This window comes from Calliphora vicina, chromosome 1 (genome assembly GCF_958450345.1).
Source record: "Calliphora vicina chromosome 1, idCalVici1.1, whole genome shotgun sequence".
Lineage (NCBI taxonomy): Eukaryota > Metazoa > Arthropoda > Insecta > Diptera > Calliphoridae > Calliphora > Calliphora vicina.
In genome coordinates, this window is record NC_088780.1 from 67,772,097 (window position 1) to 67,780,528 (window position 8,432).

The following is an 8,432-nucleotide window of genomic DNA, read 5'->3' on the forward strand; positions in this document are numbered from 1 at the left end:
GAATGATACATCAATATCTCCGAAATTCTTCCGGCTCGGTTGCTATTTAAAATCGAGAAAATCGGTCCACAAATGGCTGAGATATAAGGAAAAAACCAGGACAACCTCGATTTTTGATCTATATTTGATCCATATCTGGATTACTAAATCATTATTATAGACAATATGGATATCTAATGATAAATATTTCAAAGACCTGTGCAATAGGGATATAACTATTAAGGGTCCTCATGTAAACGCTTAAAAGCCTCGCAAACTGTGCAATCTGTGCATTTTTACACTCTCGCAAATGAAATGTCAAAAAATGTATGGAAATTCGTTTGCACAACTCCGATAAGTTTGCGCGACAATTTAGACTCGCAAACTTGAATTTATTGTGCATTTGATGAATCAGCTGCTTTTGTTTACTTTTATTTATAAGAAATAAAAATCAAATAAAATATAAAAATTTTGTGCATGTGAAAATTGTGTAACTTTGGAACAGAATGATTGTATTAAATGACATTGTGTATGAAAACATTAACCAACAGCTAGAACATAAACAAAGTCCTCCAAACTATGTATACCACCGTTTGTTCCAAAGATTTAACTTTCATTCAACATTTTAAAATTAAAATTTATACAATTTGAAAAAAATTATTAAAGCTTTTGTTGAATTTATGTATTTTTATTTGACAAATATAAATTTTCTGTATAAACTTGCACAAAATTGAAAAGGTGGGTTCATGAAACATGTCGCGCAAATTTGCCCATTTGCACAAATGGGAAACTTAAGCGTTTAAATGAGTACCCTTATTGACAATTTTTGCAAATATGCAAATTGGCATAGCATAGTCGAATAGAGCATTAAAAAATATAAAAAACCACGGTATTATTTTTTCGCGGTTGTTAAAAAAGTTCACGCACCAAACGCAATAAAGTTTTTCATGAAATATTTTCAATTATTTTGAAACACAATATATTTTATTTTAATAGTAACTGCGGACATACTTAAAAGATAATTTTTAAATAAGGGAAGCATCCCTCACATTTGCAAAAAAAATTATGAAATAATGTGCGTGACGTTTTTGATCCCAAATGATCTAAAAAAATGATTTTCATTACTTATACAACATTGGCCATCACGTGGTGGTATGCCAAAAGTTTCGCCAAAATTTGTTATATGCCTACTGTGCAACGACGTATATAAGACCATAGTAAGTTGGACCTACAATGGGTCAAAATCGGAAAAAAAAATTTTTTAACCCGATTTTTTTTTCATATTAAAAAAAAAATTAAAAAGTAAAAAAAAAAATTAAAAAGTAAAAAAAAAAATTTTTTAAATTAAAAAAAAAATTATAAAATTTAAAAAAAAAATTTAAAATTTGAAAAAAAATTTAAAATTTAAAAAACAATTTCGAAAAAACAACTGGAAAAAAATTTAAATTTTGTTTACCTAAATATATTTAAAATTTTTATTTTAAAGTATAATTTGGTGAAGGGTATATAAGATTCGGCACAGCCGAATATAGCTCTCTTACTTGTTTTAATTCATTTTATAAAAAATCTTATAAACTAGAAATCAACATAAAAAAACTACAAACATTTTCATTAAAAACATAAAAATTTACATAAATTCAATAATTGTACGAAAAGTATCACAACAAAGCTGGCCCATTCCATGCACTGCCATTTAAATGCTGCAATTGCTCAGAAAGGAGGACCTACCACATATTAAATTCTATTAAGATTAATATTGGGATTCCTTGCCTTAAAACGGTTAACTGTACGGAGACTTTTTTGGTGATACTTTTCGTACAATTATTGAATTTATGTAAATTTTTATGTTTTTAATGAAAATGTTTGTAGTTTTTTTTATATTGATTTCTGGTTTATAAGATTTTTTATAAAATGAATTAAAAAAAGGTTTAAATATATATTGAAAAGTGACCATAAATTGCTAGTTTATATTATGAGTATGTCTGTACGGAGACTTAATTGATTCAGTGTATGTATAATTATAATTTTGTTTTTTTATGAATTAAAAAAGAGAAAATGTGAATTTAATTTGAATATGTTTTGCTTTATTAATTTTTGTTATTTTATTTTTTTTTAATTAACATATTTAACAATAAAACTGAATTAAATATTTAATGATTGCATTATTGATGATCGTATATTTATTGCGTTTAAATCGTCATCTGCGACAGAATTGGTTGATGGTAATTCATCCATTACATCAATTTCAGGAATTTCAGTTTTATACTGAATGCATATGTTGGGTAAAGCTGCACAAACAGATGTAATTTTAGCAGCCGTATCTGGTGTATAATGCAACTGTCTTGCGCCTAGTATGCACCGGAATCTATTTTTTAGAACACCAATAGTTCGTTCAACAATATTTCTAGTTCTTGCATGTATATAGTTAAAACGACTTTCTGAAGAACCTTCTACAGCAGATCGGAATGGCGTTATCAAAAATTGTTCTAAGGGGTACCCTGCGTCTCCTGCAAATGACATAGAATGGTTATAAATTTCAATAAATTGCTGAAGCACATTTTAAATTGTTTGAGGATAATAATAATTTTTAACTTACCTAATAACCAAGTATTTCTTTCTCCATTATCATATTGATCTCTTAAAAATTGTTTTAAGTAACTGGTGTTCCATACTAAGGAGTCGTGAAGAGATCCCTGATGATGAGATAATATATATCTTATTCGGAGCTTATGATCACATACCTATGTATAGTAAACAAATTTAGTATTGAATTTTTCAACATTAAACTAAACAACTAACCACTGTTGCATTAAGACTGTAGAAACCTTATCTGTTTCTGTATTTAAATTGTACTTCCTTTTCTGGTGAGATTATATTTATATGGGTTCCATCTATGCATCCTATTACACCTGGAAACCCAGTTTTATTGTAAAAAATTTTTGATCTCGTCTTTTTCATTTTCCTCCGTTGGAAAGGAAATCCATTCTGAGCAAAGTACGTTGTACATAGCATCTATGCACTCTTGGAATGCATTGCTAACTGAAGACTGGCACATACTAATGTTGTAGTCATTACCAGCACCTTTTTGGTAACTACCCTCAGCGAGTATCCGCATTGTTGCTGCAAGCTACATATTTGGCACACATGTTGACCTTGTCGGTTCTTTTAGTTTAAATGCAATTTTGTCCAGAACATATTTAAAGCCCTCTTTATTTATTCTAAAGTAACTTACAAATCTTAAGAAAAAAAGTATGAATTTCTATTATATTTAATCATTTCATTACTTACTTGGAATTTGGCATGGCAAATATGTTGGACTGTTCCCGTAATTGTCTCCGAATACCATTCATTTCGGTTGTGGTATATTCTTCATCTTCAGAAGATGAAAATGCAGCAACGCTTAACATTTTATATAATAAATTTATTTTCTTAATTAATTTTCAATTTATTTTACATGTATTTAAATAAAAGTTTTTTATACCGCCAAACATCTGGTTTTGACACTTTTCATAAACAGGTAGTTCATAAATATTTAAAATCGTGCGAATTATGAAACAATCTGTTATTTTCAATCTGTTACAAAAATGTCGCTGTCGTAAATTTTACATGATACCAAACAAAATTAAAAACGACCACGACAATTGTCGTAATGAAAAAACGACACTCATAATACGGCCGAATATTTCAAACCTATTTGGCGTTGAAGGTTGGCTTAACCAGTAAGATTTTAGTGTTTTTTGTGTCTGCTCTTTAGTTTTCACTTTTTTGTTGCTGTTTGTGTTTTCAATAAGTTTTGTGGGTGAGTTACGAGGCCTCTTTGCTATGTTACTGGTTTTTAATTTCTCTTTATTTAAGGGAGAATGAATTTCATGTAACTTACTTGTTGTCATTATTTCATTATTGAAAAAATTTTGTGTTCATGGTTGTTTTGGTTAAATTGGCATTCTTCCTTCTAGATTAGGTCTGCTGTGTCCCTCCTTCTTAATCGAGTGTGGCCACGGTTATCTAATATGTTGCGGGCCAGCGGGTTTGGGTGAACTTCAAGTTTTTTTAAATATTTTTGTACGTTTTTCGAGATTTCAGTTTTTACAATGGGCACGTTTAGATCTTTGTGTATATTCGCGTTTTTGATATATTATAGATGTTATTGGAGTCTCTGAAACATGGTACACAAGAAATGTTACTGACATGTCAGTTAATATTCCGGGTTATAATATTCATAGAAACGATCGCGAAATACGAAGGGGCGGTGGTGTATGTTTATACATCTCTCAGAAATTCAAGTCTCGTGTGGTGTATAAGAGAATGATTGAGAGTGTATTCGAAAGCCTTTTTGTACAGATAATGCTAGGATATAATAGAACAATTTTAATTGGAGTTGTCTATTTACCACATCGCAACTTTAATGTTTGTGAATGTGAACATGATATATCTGCTCAGTATAGTAACGTAATTATAATGGGTGACTTCAACGTCGATATCTTTTCTAGAGCAGAAGTTCGTAGTTTTTGCAACCATTCTTCTCTCTCCATGGTTCACAATTCACAACCTACACATTTCTGTGATGTTAGATATAGTACATCGCTTATTGATTATTCCATGGTCTCAAATATTGATGTTGTGAGCCGCAAAGGACAATTTCAGCTTCCTGCCTTAAATTCCAACCATGCTGTAATATGCATTTCTGTAAACCTGGAAACTAACTCAGAAAGTGAACCTATTTTCTATAGAGATTATAAAGCTTTTAATTTAAATCATTGTATATCAGAGTTAATGTCTTTGGATTTCACGCCCATATACGAGAATCATATGCCTGATTTACAAATATCAATTATTAATGCTGTATCTTTAGAAATAAGCTGAAATCTATCATCCGAAAAATTAGAAGGAAATTTTACAAAAACTTTTTTTCAAATTGTAATCAGGCACAAATATGGAAAAGATTGCGATCTGTTGGTGCCTTAGGGGACAATCAAAATAACTTGGAAATTGACCCAAATACATTTAATGAATATGCAAGAATGCCACAGGTTCAGGGACCTGTTATAACATTTGATCAAACATTAAATAATTTGACTGGATTTTCTTTTAGAAATGTCAATGAAGTGGAAGTCTTAAACGCATTATTAAGGCTTAAATCAGATGAAGTGGGTGCGGATATGATACCTTTAAAATTCTTAAAATTAATATTTCCAGAAATAGTAACGCACCTCACATTTATCATTAACTCGTGTATTACTAGATCCTATTTCCCCTTGGAATGGAAAGTTGGTAGAGTGGTTCCTGTTCCTAAAATTAAAAATCCAATTTCAGTAGAGGACTTTCGTCCAATAACTATTTTATCATGCTGCTCGAAGATATTTGAAATATTATTAAAAGACCAGATGGAAACATTTTTAGATGAATCTAGCAGTATCAGTCCATTTCAATCGGGATTTCGGAAAGGCTTTAATACATCGACCTTGATGTTAAGCATCATAGAGTCTATTCGAGCAAATTTAGATAGACATTTAGTCAGTGCATTAGTGTTTTTAGATTTCCATAAAGCTTTCGACTCTTTATGTCACGAATTATTAGCTAGAAAATTGATTGACAAATTTGGTTTCAGTATTCAATCAAGCAAGCTCTCAAATTGATAATTTGATTTCATTTGAGAAGGACATAAACAGTGAATTAGATAATGTTCTTACCTGGTCTCGTGAAAATTTCCTTGATCTCAATCCTACGAAATGTAAAGTTATGGTACTTTCAGGGAATGCGGACTGTCGTCTAAATATATCCTTAAATGGTTTGAGTATTGAACCGGTGACTACATACAAATCGCTCGGCTTCCATATTGACCATCAATTGAATTTTTCTCACCATATTAATTTTGATGCTTATGGAGCTACCCCGGATAGCAATAAAAATAATTCTTTTTATTTTTAATGCTATATTACGACTTGAATATTATCCTCCAGAATGGAAGGTTTCACTGGTTACCATGATACCCAAGCCGGGAAAAGATCACACAAAAGTAGAATCATACAGACCCATCAGCCTATTGTCTAATATATCAAAGCTATTTGAGAAGATACTTATGAACAAGTTGTACCCGATGTTAACTGAAAACAATTGTATTCCGAATCATCAATTTGGATTTAGAAGAAAACACAGTACTATCGAACAAACCCATAGACTTGTAAATATGGTGAGAAAAGCGTTTGAAGAAAAGAAATACTGTTCTGCACTCTTCATCGACATCTCTTAAGCGTTTGATAAGGTATGGCATGCTGGATTAATATACAAATTGAGTCAAAATTTACCGGCAAACACACATAAGCTGTTGGAAAGCTATTTAACTGGTCGAACATTTAAGGTTAAAGAGGGAAACTTTTTAAGTACTGCACAACCCATTGAAGCTGGAGTCCCCCAAGGCAGTATCCTGGGACCTTTTTTATATTTGATGTATTCGTCTGATATGCCAACTAACAATCGCACTCATACATCAACATTTGCTGATGATACTGCTATTCTAAGCATTCATGAAAACCCTCAAGAAGCGTCTCGTCACTTACAAAACCACATATTTGAATTAGAAAAATGGTTAAAACAATGGAAAATTAAAGTCAACGAGCAAAAATGTACACACATTACATTTACATTGCGTAGAGAATCATGCCCCCCTATTCATATCAATAACCAAACAATAATTCAACAATCCGAAGTGAAATACCTCGGAATACATCTCGATCGTCGCCTTACATGGAAAAGTCATATAGATGCAAAGTTGACTCAAATGAAATTGAAATCAATTCAAATTAATTGGCTTATTGGCAGAAACTCCACGCTTAGTTTAGATTGTAAACTTCTACTTTATAACATGATCATAAAACCGATATGGTGTTATGGCATACAGTTATGGGGCACGGCCTCAGCGTCAAATGTAGAAAAGATCCAAAGACGCCAAAACAAGTTTCTAAGAATGATCACAGTTGCCCCCTGGTATATCAAAAACGCGAATATACACAAAGATCTAAACGTGCCCATTGTAAAAACTGAAATCTCGAAAAACGTACAAAAATATTTAAAAAAACTTGAAGTTCACCCAAACCCGCTGGCCCACAACATATTAGATAACCGTGGCCACACTCGATTAAGAAGGAGGGACACAGCAGACCTAATCTAGAAGGAAGAATGCCAATTTAACCAAAACAACCATGAACACAAAATTTTTTCGTCCGGCACTGGCTGGACTAATTAAATAATAATATTAGATATAAGATTTGAACCACTTATTGTTAGTTCATTAAATAATGAAGATACAATAAATAAATGATGAAAAAAAAAAAAAAAATATTAATTTTGTTAATTCAAGGGTATCACGGACGTTACAAAAGTTATATAATATGAGTTGCTATTTGCCACTTGCAATGAGAAGACGGGTAGGGGTTGCTTTATGTCTTCCCATATTTTCATATGGTCTAGAGATGTATGGCTGCACCTCTCGTGATAACTTAGCAAGACTTAAGTTATGTTTGAACAGAGTGGTTAGATATGTTTTTGGTCTCAAAATGGGACAACATATATCGGCTTTTAGAATGGAATTGTTAGGATATGACTTTGAAGATTACATAAGTTCCCGCCAGATCATATTGTTTTTTAAAATCATGAAAAGAAATTGCCCGTCATACTTGGCTAATAAATTTGTTTTTGGAGGTTCAACAAGATCGAGTACGATAATCTACCCAATACATTCTACTCTTATTATGCACAGATCTTTTATTATGAAAGTGGCGAGAATATGGAACTCGATTATTCCGTATACTGAAAGAAGATTCTCCCATAGTGTGGCGCAATTTGAAAAAATTTTCAAGATGGCTATTGAAGTTTGAATGAAATCATTATTTTATTGTATATAAATTATCAAATCCTTTCATTAATGTTGCTGCAAATCATCACTCTTCTTTCTTCTCAGTTGTGTTTGTATAGAAAAAATGTAGGGTAAATTGTTAAGTTATTTTTTATATGTATGTATATATATTCATTTAAATATATATATGGGGCATTTCACGTCAAGTGAACCAACTTTTGAAATCGATGTCTTCCGATCGCGATGAAATTTGCACCAATGTTAGTTCTATTGGATAGTAATTCGGACACCATTTTTCAACAAGATCGGTCAAGAACTCTCTGAGTTATAGGAGGTCAAAATTTGACATTTTGGCCAAACAGGTGTTTTTTTTTATCCATATAACTTATTACCTATTGTTCTTAGCAAAATGTGTCCCAAATAGTTTAGATAGCTATTTATGCAATCTTTCGAAAAAAAAATTAAAAAAATTTAATAAAATATTTTTGATTTTTTTTTTAAATCAAAAATATTTTTGACTTTTTTTTTCAAAATGGGCCCTTTTTATTTTTTTTTTATTTTTTTTAAGAAAGCTTAGGTCTTTTCCTAAGCGACCTATATG

General features: G+C 31.1%; 1 pseudogene; it reads right to left on the minus strand.

Moving 5' to 3' along the window:
* Nucleotides 1-2,121: 2,121 nt before the first annotated feature.
* LOC135949547 (putative nuclease HARBI1) lies at nt 2,122-3,386 on the minus strand (annotated as a pseudogene).
* Nucleotides 3,387-8,432: the final 5,046 nt, after the last annotated feature.